Genomic DNA, 15,807 nt, shown 5'->3' with positions numbered 1-15,807 from the left:
TCTGAGGCCTAAGAGGATATCATATACCCACCTACAGACGCCTTTTGTTTTGTTTCCCAAACCCTGTAGGGGGGTTGTCACAAATTCGTTTAAGATGATTGCCGCGCTCGGACAGGCCTTTTTAAAGAGGTAAGGTTCTGTGTTGTCAAATGATCACCCGTTTTAATGTTATGCTACAAAAGATAACCATGCTATACGATACCTATTGAGCCTTAGGCTTATAACATATAATGGATCTTATCCTTCACACTCTTAAAATAATGCTCGGATGAGGGACCATTATATATGTATGCTTTTTGTAATCTTTTTACCTAAATGATACACAAATTGCACTTTGGCGTGATTCATTCATTAAGTTATAACAGAAGTATTAAACTGTCCAGGGTTATGTTACACGATATATAAGAACTTGTTTAGTTAATCAAATTATGTGTTACAATCAGAATTAAAATATTTCACTTAACATTTCCAGCCCAAATTGAATTTTTGGTTGTATATTGGATATCAAAATATTATTCAAAGAGAAAAGTTTTGAATGTCCGATCTGAAATTGCTTGAAAACTTTTAAAATAGTCTTTAGATTTTATTTCATGTTCGAAAAAAACAATCCATGTGATTCATATGTTGACAGTTTGCATATACAGTTGTTTGTTATTTTTATTTTGTTAAAAGCATTCATCTTTTATCCCTTTTGAGAAACAAACAACTCAATCAAACAAACAATGCAAATAGCTGATAAAACAAAAGTATTCTAAGTATTGCTTCAGGTCAATAAAAAAGCAAAGTATGATTTTTTGAGACTATATTTATTTTTTGTGTACAATAAGATTGGCTGTCAAGACATATTCAATTTACATGATTGTACATTGCTATTATAATCATTTTTTTGTCCATTTCAATAGCTAACCATTTTGATTTATAAGTATAATTTATGAACTCTTATACACCTATAGATTCATGGACAAAACAAAAGATCATTTAACTTAATACAATATTTCTTCTATTTCAAAACCTACTTTTCATTTTTTTACTTTTGTAAAGTGAATTGAAAAATTAAGAAGAAGGTAATAAAAAATAAAAAATACAATTTATGCACAACAACACAAATAACACCATGTAAACACATCTAAACAAAAATGAAACAGACATGACCTTTTTTGATACCCGAAAACATATTATGGACATTTTTAATTTATCTAGAAGTTGTTGAATCATATTATTATACTTTCATGTTAAATACTGAAATCTGATTGGTTAAGACGCAGTTGATAATCCGTTCTATAACCTAAGCGTAAGCAACACACTTAGCAACGGGTAACACAACGAATTGTTACATGCGCGTAAACTATGCGCGAACCGTTCGCCAAAGAATTCACGTCATTCATATATAAGAGTAGTAAAGTTTTCTTTAAAATTGAAACATTCAGTATAATAAAATAAATAGTGCCTGTTTAGGAGGCTTCGCGTAGGTTGACAATAGTTTTCCCGGGGTGTCAATTTCAACTCTTACCCTCCTAAACAGGCACTATTGATATAATAACATCTTTCAAAATATCAAATAGCTTATGATCATCAATTCATTGATACATAAAGTAAAGATAATATCAACCCAAAGAAACTTTTTATCTGCTGCGTTATCTCTGTAACTTGCTCAAAATGATAGAAACAATTGCAGGAGAAGAAAGGACCGCTTTTCATTCATTGTCTTTGAACCATTCTGTGGGGGAAAAACAATAAGTACTTACCAGGATGCGTTACTAATAATTATTGTATGAGGTTATTTCTTAAAACAGACCGGAATAGCTTAATCAATAAAATCAAGTATTACAAGAGAAATAGACTTCTCTAGTAATCTTTTTAAAAGAAATTCTTAGTTTACCTATTATGGTGGGTAAATAACAGTATTCTGTCATATTTCTTTTTCGCACAAATAAACTTTTATTATCCGCTTTTTTGCTGTTTTTCTATTACTTTTTTTTTTTTTTTCGTATCTTAAATAATTGCAAAATGCATACTAAGCTGCAAACTAATATGCTTGCTCACTGAATGACAGAATACTATAGGACAAATCCAAAGCTTTTTAAATTGCCGCTATCCAAGCATGCACAGAAAAACATTCATAAAGTCGATTAGTGTAGGCGAATCTAGAATTGCATACTTTTTAAAATTGTGTTTCGTCTCGTATTTTAAAGCGCATACTAATCTGCAGACGAATTCAAGCATGCACTGAAAAAAATATACCAAAATAATTATAAAGTATTCTGCGTCGAATCTGTTACTATGATTGATTTCATTTTCATTGATATTCAAATTGAATTTCAAAAATTTTACCTGATGCCGCGGTAACGTAGGGTTTCCAAACACGGATAATTGTTGAAATGAAGATTTGTGATCACCAGTTCCCTTCTAGGGTGAAACACAGCCGCAATAAATGTTGATGCAGCTGTTTGATTTTGCAGAACAGAAAATTCCTCCTCCTCTTGTCTTTAGATGAACTCGCACAAGATGCTTATGCCTTGGTCGATGCGTGAGCTGTAAATAAAAGCAAACACTGGGTGTCTAGTTGTCACTTTGCTCTTATATATTACGTAGGATTAAAAGGTGTTCACTAAACGCCTTTCAAATATACTAATATCAAGACATTTACACATTCCTAGCCAATAAGAAAAAAGACTTGATGTTACACAGAACAGCTCACAATTCCACATTTACAGTCATGATGTTTCACACTATTAAACGATGGAAATAAATTTCTATTTCTAACGTAGTCAAAGAGAACCTGGTAACGCTTGAATAGATTAATTGTGTTCAAATTCTAATTCTGTTTCTAAAATACGTTTCCATTTGTTGTCTACGCATTAATTGCAATTTTTTATGCTGGGATTATTTTATTAAACGTAATGTCATATGATCGCAAAGAATCCAGACCTCTCAATGTGAACTCGACATACGTTAACATTCTCCTGAAAAAAAAGGTTTCAACTGAAACAAAATTGGTTTTCTCATTTCGTCATCGATACGTTCATGTAGAAACAGTGTATTAACTTATTCATAAAAAAAATAACTGAAGTTAGTTAAGCCATTTTGTTTTGCTTTGACAACAAAAGAATTTTAAATGGAATATCATTTATTTATTAAGCTTTTCATTTATAATTTTGTTTATTTATTAATTGTGAATTATTCGTTCTCAACCAGTTTAAGTTAGTTTAAAATCAGATGTTGATTTTCCATAAAACATGTTTTAAAACAATCTAAAATTAAAACTGAGAGGGGCATGGTCATGATTTTGGACGAATTCTATTTTCATGATTTTATTATTTACAATGCTTTAGAAATGCATTTCAAATGATCAAATAAAATTTGAGAGTCACTCGTAAAGTTATAAGCAAGATACAGGGCTCACAATTCTTTGTCATGTAAAAAAGGCTCGTGCCCTGTTTTTGGTTACATAGGTTCAATATCCCAGTACAAAAACTTTTCCCAGCCTATGAGTCTATCTTTTTATTTATTTCAAGCATTGATACACAGTTCCTAACGTTTAACACATTCGTTTTAGGTTTAGAATTGAAATTTTTACTTCAACGTTCAAAAGGTAAACAAACGCTTTGTTTACATATCAAGAATTTCAAGCCCTGTTACTCGCTTGAAACTCAACAAATGACACTCAAACTTTGGTTGCCTATTAAAAATGTCCTTCTGAAACATTGTAAATATTAAAAACAGAAAAATAATTTTTAAAACAAAAAATTGTGACCATGCCCCTTTTAACACATAACGTCCCGTTATGTTAATCATCTTTTAAGTTATCAATATAAAAAATCGGTCTAATAGTAAATACTTTCGAAATGCAACAACACAGACCCGTGTCGCAAGGGAAAAGCCCCGCTTGATGCATTTGACGTATCATCTCTGTTCCTATAGAACTTAAATTGAACTAATCAGTTCAGTTCCAAATATGAGGAAGAAGATAATGTATACAGGGTTATTTTCGCCCATTGTAATTTTCGCCCTTCTACACTTGCAAACAGTTTTGCCCCGTCCTGAATTCCCCCGGACACAGTTGTGTTTAAAGAAAATCAATTGAAGACATCGGAATTCGCCCAGTCCTAAATTCGTCCGTTAACAATGAGGGCGAAAGGGGCGAGAATAAAACTGGGACGAATATTTTTCTGTAAACAGTACCCTTTAAAGACAATATCTCACTCCCATATCACAGGAGCAAAAGCCTCACCCAATGCATCTAAAATAGGGATCTTAATCCGTCCCGTATCTCACCTTTAAACTAGGCAGAAAAGACATGGGGACTTTGATATCCAATGTTTGTACTTCTGATTCTTCCGACGAAGAACCGTTGGATAAGGAGGACAGTTTTGTTTGTGTGTGTGTGTGTGTTTTTTTTTTTAAGACAGGCCGGTGTAGACCGCACACTCAGAAAAGAACAGGCTGGTTTCTGGAGAGGTAGAGGGATTGTCTCTGAATTATATATATATATATATATATATATATATATATATATATATATATATATATATATATATATATATATATATATATATATATATATATATATATATATATATATATATATATATATATATACCATTTAAACTGTCTTATTTGTATTGTGATTCAACTTTTTCTTCTGTAATTGTAACATATAAATCAAGAAAACTTTGATGATATGCTTTACCTTTATTACTTTCCGTCAATTCAAACGTAATTATGTGAAACTGAAAAAGAAAAATCTGACAAAAACATCTGAAAAACAAGAATCCTTGTGTGACAGATTTAGTCAAATTTGACTCTGTAGTTCTGAGTTCTAGATGAAAGACATAGGTTTGAGATTTACCTTGCATCTTCTTCGCCAAAGGTACATGATTTTTTTGTTCGCTATGTTGTAAAAAAAAACTTTTTAGAAATGTGTGTATGGTAGATTTCGTTAAATTTGACTTTGTAGTTCTAAATTCAGTAGTAAACACTAAGGTATGATATACCATAGGTATAAAATACCTATCATACAGATTACAAAAGATAGGACAGTTTATACCAGGCAAAATACTGGGTATATTGTAGACAAATTGTCCAGAAACAAGGTTGTCATGTTGAAGAAATCACGACAAACAGATAACTGTTAATTATCAATCAGTGACAAAGACTTTTGAGTATATCGTTTTATCAACTTTTTCTTATAAAAAATGGTATTCTTTAATTTCATTTATGTTTAAAATTGGTAATTTATACTTTTTGCAACAACAATTTTAAACTTTTTATAGATCTGGATTTTTATCACAAATCTTTATCTTTAATTTTTACAAATTCCATTCCTATTCTGTAGAGGAAGAAAAAGTGTCTGCAAAGTCAATTATGGGGGAAAGGTTTCTGCATAGTCTAGTTTAAAAAAAACACTTTCCTCAGAGTTTCTGCAGCGTTTATAATGAAAGAAACACTTGCTTTAGAGTTTCTGCAGAGTCTACAATGAAAGAAACATTTTCAACAGAATCTATAATGGAAACACTACCTTTAGAGTCTTAAATGGGAGAAACACTTTACGTAAAGTCTTTAATAAAGACGCTTTATGTACAGTCTATAACCGGAGGAACACTTTCTGCAGAATTTGTAATGGAAGAAACAATTTTTACGGAGTCTTCAATGGAAGGAACCTTTTATGTAGAGTTTACAATAAAAAATAAAAACACTTGGCAGAGTCTTAAATTGATGAAACACATTCTAGGGAATATTTTCTGCTGAGTCTATAATGAAAGGAACGCTTTATGTAGAGTCTATAATAGAAGAAATACACTCTGCGGAATTTATAATGGAGTAAACACCTTTTTCAGTGATTGCAATTGAAGAAACACTTTCTGCAGGATCTATTATAGAAGAAACATTTTTAGCAAAGGAAGGTACATTTTCTGCAGAGTATATCATTAAAGAAACAGTTTCTGCTGAGTTTATAATGGAAGAAACGCTTTCTGCAATTTATGAAAGTACTTTCATCTGAAAAAATACTTTATGTAGTCTACAGTGGAGTAATAATTTCTACAGAGTCTACTTTGGCGGACACAGTTTTTGCGGTGTTTATAATGGAAGAAACGCTTTCTTGTTTAGAGCTTTTAATGGAAGAAACACTTTTTGTTAAGTCTGAGGTGGGATAATCATTTTGGTAGGGTATGTAATATATAAACACTTTTTGTAGTCTGTATTAGATTAAATACTTTTTGCGGAGTCTAGAATTGTTCTTCTGGTGACTTCAATCTCAATTCGAAACATTTATTCATTTGAAACGTTTTCATACTTGAGGAAATGTTTTATCATTTGTTTTATTACCTAATCGAAGGGATTTTGTTGTTTTATTACCATTTAAATATTTGCGTTTATTTTGAACTGCCAGTCAATAGACTGCGATCTATTAGACCGACGGTCAATAGACTGCGATCTATTGGACTGGCAACGTATTTCAGAACGCGGGTATGTTAATGTTACATCCTCTCAATAGTTCTCGGGGAAGGTATATTCCATTACATAGACGTTGTTTTTAGTACTTGGTGAAACCAAATTCAATGTTATCAAAATGGAGTATCAAATAATCAACAGCTTTAAAGCCTCAAATAAGGTAAAAGACTATTTAAAATCTAATGGGTTTAAGACTCCCTCCTTTGTGTAAACTAATATTAAATTGAGATGTTGTAATGCATGCAACAGGTTCTGTGCATGTAAAAGATGAAAAAAATCTTAGTATCTTGCATAATGGCACAAAAACCATCTGCAATATGCAAATTGTAAACCCCGAAAACTAAAAAAGGAATTAGGTAATAAAACAATTATTTAATGCTTGAACACTCAATAGACCAGAATTTTTTTTCCCTTGGTGCAGCGAAACAGCTCATTATGATCTATTGCCCTCGGCCATTGGCCTCGGGCAATAGATCATACTGAGCTGTTCCCTGTACTTCGGGAGAAATATTCTGGTCTATTGACTGCTCAAGCATTAAATAATCGGTGAATTGCGGTGCGTCGATTTACCCAAATGGACCCAAATGAACCCAAATGGACCCAAATGAACCCAAATGGACCCAAATGGCGACCCAAATGGACCCAAATGGCGACCCAAATGGCGATTAAAGTGGAAAACAATTATAATAAAATCCTTATTACTAATATTATTACTTGTTTTAGTCATTTCATGGGGCTGTTAGCCGTTATTAAGAAAAATAAAGACCCAAATGGCGATTCAAAAGGCGATTCAAGAAAAATATAAATTACAATAAAATCATTTTTACTAATCTTATTACTTGTTTCATGAGGTTGTTAGCCGGTATTCAGACGAATTAAAGATAAATCATGATGAATTAAATGAACGTAACTGTTGGGAACAATTTGATAACATTTTTATAAATAATTATGAATATTATAGCTCTCTTAATTAGCAGGATAAGAGATGAATAAAACAAATTGTATTAACAGTGTTCAAACATGATGTTAAAAGTGGCAGTGATTTTGTTGCAAAAACATTTAATGTGGTAATATGGGATTATAAAAGAGCAACATTGTAGGTATTTAAGACCAATCATATGAAAATTAAGTCGAGATACAGCACGATATAATATTTTTATTTGCTACCAAGCGAATATATGGGACGAATTCTATCGTTAAACCGGGTCCGTAGGATATGTCATTTTAACGATAGAACATTCTATCTAGGAGGAAATAAACAATAGGACATTTTGAACTAAATAGAAAGGAATAAAATGAAAAAAATAAACAGTTAAAAAATTTACGTAGATATTGCATATAGTCAAACCATTAAATTTTAAAGTTGGGAAATAATACACCGGGCTCTCTCTCTCTCTCTCTCTCTCTCTCTCTCTCTCTCTCTCTCTCTCTCTCTCTCTCTCTCTCTCTCTCTCTCTCTCTCTCTCTCTCTCTCTCTCTCTCTCTCTTGGGGTAGGGGGTTGCTCTGTATGTATCATAACCATTAAAATTAGTACCTTTGGCATACTTATTGAAAAAACATCGATGTTACGTTAAATATAGTTGCATTGTTTTTAATTTTTTTTTTTAATTTATCACATATTTTAATTTTGCAGTATCTATTTATTCCTCATATGGGCATTTTACACGACTTATTCACCCATCTACTTTATGTTCAGTGATGACTGCCATTCGACATATTGTTTCACAATTATTCTTAGAGTTGCTATTTAGTCAGTACAGCTACTGTTGGATCTAAAACCTGTCTGTTCGTCCCGTAAAACTTTATGCACTGCATCTTTCATTTTGTTTACAATAACTCTACAGAGGATCTTACTAGTTTTCTCATTTCAATTACAAAGATATACTGAAATAATTCTAATTATTGTTTTGGACCTTCGGCTTTTAATTTTCCAAATTTCCCTAAATTATGGCTCTTTATTGGGGTGGCCTCCTCGTGGCAAGAGCTGGGCAACGTTATTAAATAGACAAGTTAATCATAATTCATTTTTAACTTGTCTGAATAACGGCTAACAACCCCATGAAATGACTAAACAAGTAATAGAATTAGTATTGAGGATTTTATTATAATTGTTTTCCGCTTAAATCGCCATTTGGGTCTTTATTTTTCTTAATAACGGCTAACAACCCCATGACATGACTAAAACAAGTAATAATATTAGTAATAAGGATTTTATTATAATTTTTTTCCACTTTAATCGCCATTTGGGTCGCCATTTGGGTCCATTTGGGTCGCCATTTGGGTCCATTTGGGTTCATTTGGGTCCATTTGGGTTCATTTGGGTCCATTTGGGTAAATCGACGCACCCTTAAATAATTGTATAATATTCCATGGTTAATTTATACAAGAGAATTGACGATATACAATAACTTTAATTCGGAAAGTCAAATGAACGTCACTAATAATATAATTAATCAAATGTACTACATATTTGCTCTTTTACATTTGTTTGCTTGTGTTTCGAATGTCTTATTACTATGCATAGATTATATCAAACCAAAACCAGTAAAGTGTAACTGAAACGTTGCATGATTCATTCATTTTATACTTTTTTATGCTGCAAATTGTATAAAAATATTTGAGTTTGAAAACTAATGCCATGAAGTTAAATGAAGACCTTAATAGATTGATATTGTTAGAATATAAGGACACTTGACAGCAAATTATTTTGCAGTTAATACAGGAATATTGATGATACTCTATATTTTAGGGTTTTTTAAAAATCTAAACACATGATAGAAAATCGTGATTTTAAAGTTTTAACAGTTTTTTCTCTCTAAGTAAATGTACATGTAAATAACTGAATTGAAACTTTTAGTAAGCATACATGTATACACAGGTATCTGATGGGAAAAAAAATCAAACACAAGTTAAAAGAGAAGAAATCTTTAAGAAGATTGGGTTTAACTGGCCATTTTGGTACATTAAGGTTTTCAACGGGAGAGAATTATACAAATCCAAAAAAAGATTTTGAATTAACCTTAATGAATATAACTTTATTGTAATGTTAATCATATTAACAAACATTGAAGGTAGACCTGACAGGCAAGCTGGCCACTCGTTCTCATTAAAATATTGCGCAAGGATCACTAGAAACGTTGTAACCTTTCTGGAATTATCTACGCAGTTCTATCAGTACACATACTAATTTTAATTATAATGAAATATCGAATAATTGTGTAATGTCACGATTCCAAATATGAAAAAAACCGACAAACATTTATATTAAGTTAACAGTTTCAGCAGTTAAATCTGGTTTGGTGGCGTTGTTAATAAAAGTACAATAAAAATCTAGCGAATCGGTTTCTATGTTTCCTGTAAACACTGGAAACAAGAACCTTCTAAAGGCGGAATAACGAGTTTTCATTTAGGAAGTTGCGCAGTTTTTATTTCGCAAAATGTATTTATTTCACACAGAAACCATTAATCTGCATAAAATCAAAACTTTAACAGGACCACAAGTAAGTAAGATTTTTTTTACATTTATCCATGAAATGATATTAATGACATATCTGTATTTCCTTTTTTCATGTTCTTAAATCATAGTCAATATGTATCTTTTGCAATTAACCAAGTTTTGAGTTTATTTATTTGGTATCTCAATGTAGCTACATTTCAGTATTCAAAACCATTTTTACAAATTACTTGGGTTTCATAACAGTTGAACAATTCTTATAAGATTGTTTTAAATGTTTCTTCGTAATTTTCGATGTTATATTCTAGCAATTTGTTTAAGAATCTATTGCAATCGGCTATGTTTAATTTCAATTTATTTATTCATGTAGGCAAGCACTTGCAATAGAATATACAGATTATTTCGGAGCTAAAACGAGTGATCAAGAAAAAAGAAACACTGCAGCAAAGAGGCGGCGCTTTGAAACGTATTCATTCAATTCATCTCCGAGGATGAATTGGTCTCTTTTCAACACGCAGTCATCCTCCGCGGGTAGGTTAAGGCAACTCCGAGTTTAATGACCGTCAAAATAATGATCAATTTAAAAACTGGTTTTGTTAAAGAAAACAGTGCGGAATATTAATACCAAGGGAATGTGTTCACCAAGATATTATTTTTCTACTTCGGAATCGACTCGATCTTTGAAGCTGCCGTGCCATGGTATCACGTGACAGTTAAAAATAGATCACTTTTTTACCTTAACAAAAAATCAAAAAGTGTAACACTACCCCGAAGTTCATTTGTATGTTTGCTACAATAATTCGATCGGCAATTAGTTCATGTTTATTAGTATTACTGCTAGAATCCTATTGTTAATCGCATAAAATAAATATTGTAAATATTTATCGGAAACCCTCTCAACTTCTATAATTTCATTGTAAATACTACGTATTTTTCATTTAAAACAACGAAGCAGAGGATTCTAGCAGCACTTTTCAGGTAGTTTAGGTCATATACCGTTGATATTTTCCAAAGCCATCTTTCATAATATCCGGGGTAGCGTTACACTTTTGCCTTTTTTGTACACACTGTCAGAGGAAAGGCTGGTCAAGCCATATAAATGTCGATCTGCTTACCTTATAACACTCGCTGATTAAACAAAATATCCATGCCTGTATTATCCTGTTCATATCCTGACACTCATCTAAATCTTAGGTATCTATTAAATAAGTCTCATTTCGGCATTGTTTACACTGCATTCCGATGATTTGTCTCCCGACATGATCTTCGCTATTAGACATGCTTGTGACGTCATCAATGATAATTATACGTAATAGAGAGAAATCGAAGATATATTCAGTTAGAAGAGTCTCTAGTGATATTTTATGCCTGTAGTTTTTATATTTTAAACCAGAGATAAAGTTAAAATCGACATGTTTCTGAGTGAAATATGACATCATGCTGCTTATTGTGACGTCATATCGATCAGAGGAATTTGATCGCTGAGAGTTGCCTTATCGTACCCGCGTCTTCCAACGTTTCTTCGACAGAAGAACTAGAGGAACAATCATCAGATACCGAGACCTACACGGTGTCTACCTCAGGTTCCTCAGGGTATCCAAACACCTCTGAGTCTGAGAGCAAGTCTGAGGACACTGAAAGAAGGAATGCAACAAATACGTTTTAGCCTTTGCAAAACGGTTCCGAATCGCTGGAATTGGAAAAGAGCAACCTTTGAAATAACTTCTACAGAAATGGAATTGAAATGATTATCAACAGAACAGGACGGTATGTATGTGTAAATAATATGACTTGAAATTAGGTATATATCTTTTATCATCGAAACATGCTCCCAAACACTGTTTATCCAACATCCTCTTGTCCTTGACTCTCTCTCATCAGTTTTCTCATACAAATTCTTTGACGTCATATTCATGAACATGTTTAGTAGATTAGCTTTAAGAAATGTGATGTTGAGTAGGTTAACAACATGCATGTTGGTAAACTTGGGACCATAAGCTGTGTGGACGTTGGAAAAGCAAAATATTTTGACTTTAATAGATAATTATAATCCCTCTTAACATATGATAACCTGGTTTGATATCATTTTAAATACATGTATTATCCATTTTATTTCAGGAGAATCTTTCCGTATGTCAAGTTTACCTTGAAAGGCCTGGATCCTGCGGGATTGTATGACATAATGTTTGATATAATCCCAGCTGACACCAATTATTTTAAATTTGTGGACAACAAATGGGTAGGTATTGGAGAAGCTGAACAAGATTTTAATAACAACTTTTTCAAGCCTCCAGATTTTCCACAAATTGGGTCGGAATGGATAGCCAAAATCATATCATTCCAAAATGTGAAACTTTCAAACCAACCTAGCTGTAAATGTAGAATCGTAATTTTTTTTTTAGTCACTTCTTAAAATTGTGGCTTATGCCTTGCTTTATTGGCTTTAAATGTGTTAATTGATATTTCGATAAAATCGTACTGGGGTTGTCTACGTACCAATTGACAGGTAGGATGTGTTAATTGATATTTCGATAAAATCGTACTGGGGTTATCCACGTACAATTTGACATGTAGCATTTGAGTATAAGTTGATTGTTCCGAATCTTTGTATCAATTTACAGTTCAGTCTCCGAACCCTTTAGAAGTATTTAGTGAAAATATCTCTCATCAAACACAAGACAGACATATTTTCGGTGCTTGAAATTCCAATTCCTGTACCGACGTTTGAAGCAGTTACAGCATACAACAACAGGCAGGTCACGGAGCTGAAGATCAAGAGCAATCCATATTCCAAAGCCTTCCAGTACCCCAAAAGCAGGTAAATCGAATCTTACGTTTTGCAAAAGTATCAAGATATGATTCCAAACTGTGATATACCGCTGTATCTCTGTTTATTGTTTTTTCCTGAAAATATTGATATTTGACATTTTTCTACATTTTGAGTAAAGATAACATTTTAGACACCCAACGGTCAAGAACAGATCACGTGTTTGTCATGTTGATTTAGACACCTCAGAAAAAGGTCTATACAGTATGCAAATGAAATAATTGTTTGAATCAAAATAAACGCACGTATGACCATCCTCTGATTAGTAAAAATCAGAACCTTTCTTTCTAAGCAGGAAATATATTTAATATACTCTATGCAAGAACGCAGGTGTAACCTGGTTTCCTACTAATGGTAATGAGAGATCTAATCAAATGCATGTAATACATGTACCTATGATAAAATATTATTAAATCCTCATCACGAAAATGGTACCCTACATTTGTGTATTACAGAATTACATTATTTGATAAAATCATTTTTAGTCATATTTGTTTATCTTTTATTCCTTAATATGGATGGTAAGGGATAGGTAGGATAGAAAATAGCTCATTAGTGGGATAGGATGCATGATAGAGGATAGAATATAATTGATTTGTCAAATTTCACGATAACAGTTCTGCTACTTGTTGAAATGCATAGTTTTGTCCATTTTATATCTATAATCGAAACTATCCTTTATTCTTTTAAATTTAATCTTTATTTGTGTTACTCCTTAGAATGAAAAAGCCTTCAGTTTCTCTCTCTGATAAGAAGACCAATAAACATCAAAACAAAAAAATCCCAACATCAAGAATGGATATGTTCACGGAAAGCTTTGATGAAATTCACCACATACAGTAAGTTTTATAGAATTAAAAGCATGTATATTCTCTTATTTTGTACTAACTATCAAATAACTGTAATTTCCATCATTCCGTATATTTCATACACCAAAAAAAATCCTCAATTAGTTATCAATATTTTATTTTAAAATCATCAAGACGAAGACGAAGATGAAGAATTAAAAAAAAAACACCAAAAAAAAAATTATATTGACTTTAAACAAATTTATATCAAGAAATGATTTCGCAGGGCTACTTTTCCTTAATATAGCTTCTACATGTATAATAACAAAAGACTACAGTCTATACAGCTTACATTATAAGTAATTAATTCTACATTTCAGACAACCATCACAATCTACGGCCTTGCAGAACGACAGACGGAGACCAAGTAAGTACACGTATCTAAGACTTTTCAAGTAAAACATTTTAACATAGCCTTGTCAAACAGAGTTACATATTATGTAATCACTAAAGCTGTGTTGGAGATAAGAAGTAATTAATTTTGAATTCAATATTTGAGAGAGAAATGGCTTACATATGTTAATTGCTTTTATGTTCTAAAGTGACATGCTTAAAGACGAAGGGTCTTTCCCTAGTTTTCTTTTTTTTTTAATAATAGCTGACACAGACTAAACAATTTAGATTTATTTTGCCTTTTTCGGTTCATCAATCTCCGAAGAATCAGAATTGAAGAACGATCAAGGTACTCAAACAGAACTGTCAATGGCGGATGGAAACTTATGGTGCATGTTACCAGTCTGTAAGTTTTATATGATACTTTCCATAAACTTAATTAGAGAAACGTATATTTCATACGACAATACTTTGTATTTTGTTAACTATTAATTGAAATTCTGGGAAGGTTATTGAACGACAAAATAATATTTCACAAGACAATACTTTGTATTCTGTTTAGTGTTAGTTGAAAATCCCGGAAAGGAAAGGTCTATGCAATAACTGTTTAGGTAATATTTAGGTACCTTTTATTCACGTGTGAGATCATGTGTTTGACAAAGAGAAATGCTTCATCATCATAAATCGGTATTATATATAACACAACACTCAAATGAAAAAAATGTTTTGTTAAATGTTTGGGTTGCTTTTCATTTAGGTCCAATTGTAAGGAATCTTTTAAACATGGCGACCTCTCCATCATGTCCTCGCAATATGAATCCGGACATCAACTCACTGAGGCAATATTTTGAGGCATTGTAGCAGGTGGAATTATACTCTGTAGAGAAGAGAATTCCTTGCAACAAGAATATGTATATATTTTAAATCGAGAATTGCTAGAGGAAAATCTTGGTGAAAAATAGATTGCTTTTGTATTATTTTCATGTTATATTTTCATTGAAATAAATGTCTGTGGAGAAAATATTTGTTTGTTTTTAATGCACTTTTATTCCTTCCAAGTTCTCCAAAAAGGCATCTTTCCAACTCAAGGGTTTCTGATCCGCTCGACTCTACATAAACCCTTGACCGAATAGGCATAGTTTAACTGGGTTAGAAACATCGTACGCTGGTTGGTGTCATACAAGTTTGCATGATCCAATAAGAAGCGCTGTTTTAATAATGTTGTGAAGTGTGCATTGATCAATGTTGAACCATTGTCAAATAAATTTGAGACGGACTAGTAAGTATTTGACTTACTGCTGTCGGTTTTAAGTCCGAGTGAATCCATCTTTTGTACAAATTCGATTTTGTTAATGGGAGCAGCCACGTTGCTATATTGTTTCTGTTTATAACGCATTCTCTGATTGGTCAGAGCAAGAAATCACAAAAGTCCCAAAATGAGTACACTCACTAGATGGCGTAATCGTTAACCCGCATATGTATTGTCTTTTCAGTCAAGGGTTTATGTAGAGTGGAGCGGATCAGAAACCCTTGACTTTGGAAGATGCAAAAAAAACTATATCTAGCTGAAGGTTTGTAACATTCAGAGGTACGAACTGGGAGCTACAGTTCCGTACATATTAAAAACTAGCAATTCACGACGCAAAAATTGCGCTAGTTTTTGACTGATTAGTCTTATTTTCAAAACATATCTTTTACAAAATATCCTCAGACAATTTACTACAAATATCGTCACTTCACTTGCCAAAAATTACTGTAAACCAAATATTATTCGCGACAACTTTATTTCGCAATTTCCCTAAAATCAACTGGTTCGCAACGACTTATTTTCGCGACCAAGCCTTTTTTAAAATTACGATTATATGTTAAATACTCGTCCGCGGCGAGAAAT

The 15,807-nt window shown here is 32.2% G+C and overlaps 1 pseudogene; it reads left to right on the top strand.

Annotated features, from left to right (window-relative positions):
- The first annotated feature begins 12,090 nt into the window (after nt 1-12,090).
- On the top strand, nt 12,091-14,931 carry LOC128156569 (T-box transcription factor T-like; annotated as a pseudogene).
- The last annotated feature ends 876 nt before the right edge of the window (nt 14,932-15,807 follow it).

This window comes from Crassostrea angulata, chromosome 7 (assembly GCF_025612915.1).
Source record: "Crassostrea angulata isolate pt1a10 chromosome 7, ASM2561291v2, whole genome shotgun sequence".
In the NCBI taxonomy this organism is placed as follows: Eukaryota; Metazoa; Mollusca; class Bivalvia; order Ostreida; family Ostreidae; genus Magallana; species Magallana angulata.
The sequence above is the reverse complement of the archived record's forward strand: the minus strand, read 5'-3'. Positions and strand labels throughout refer to the sequence as shown.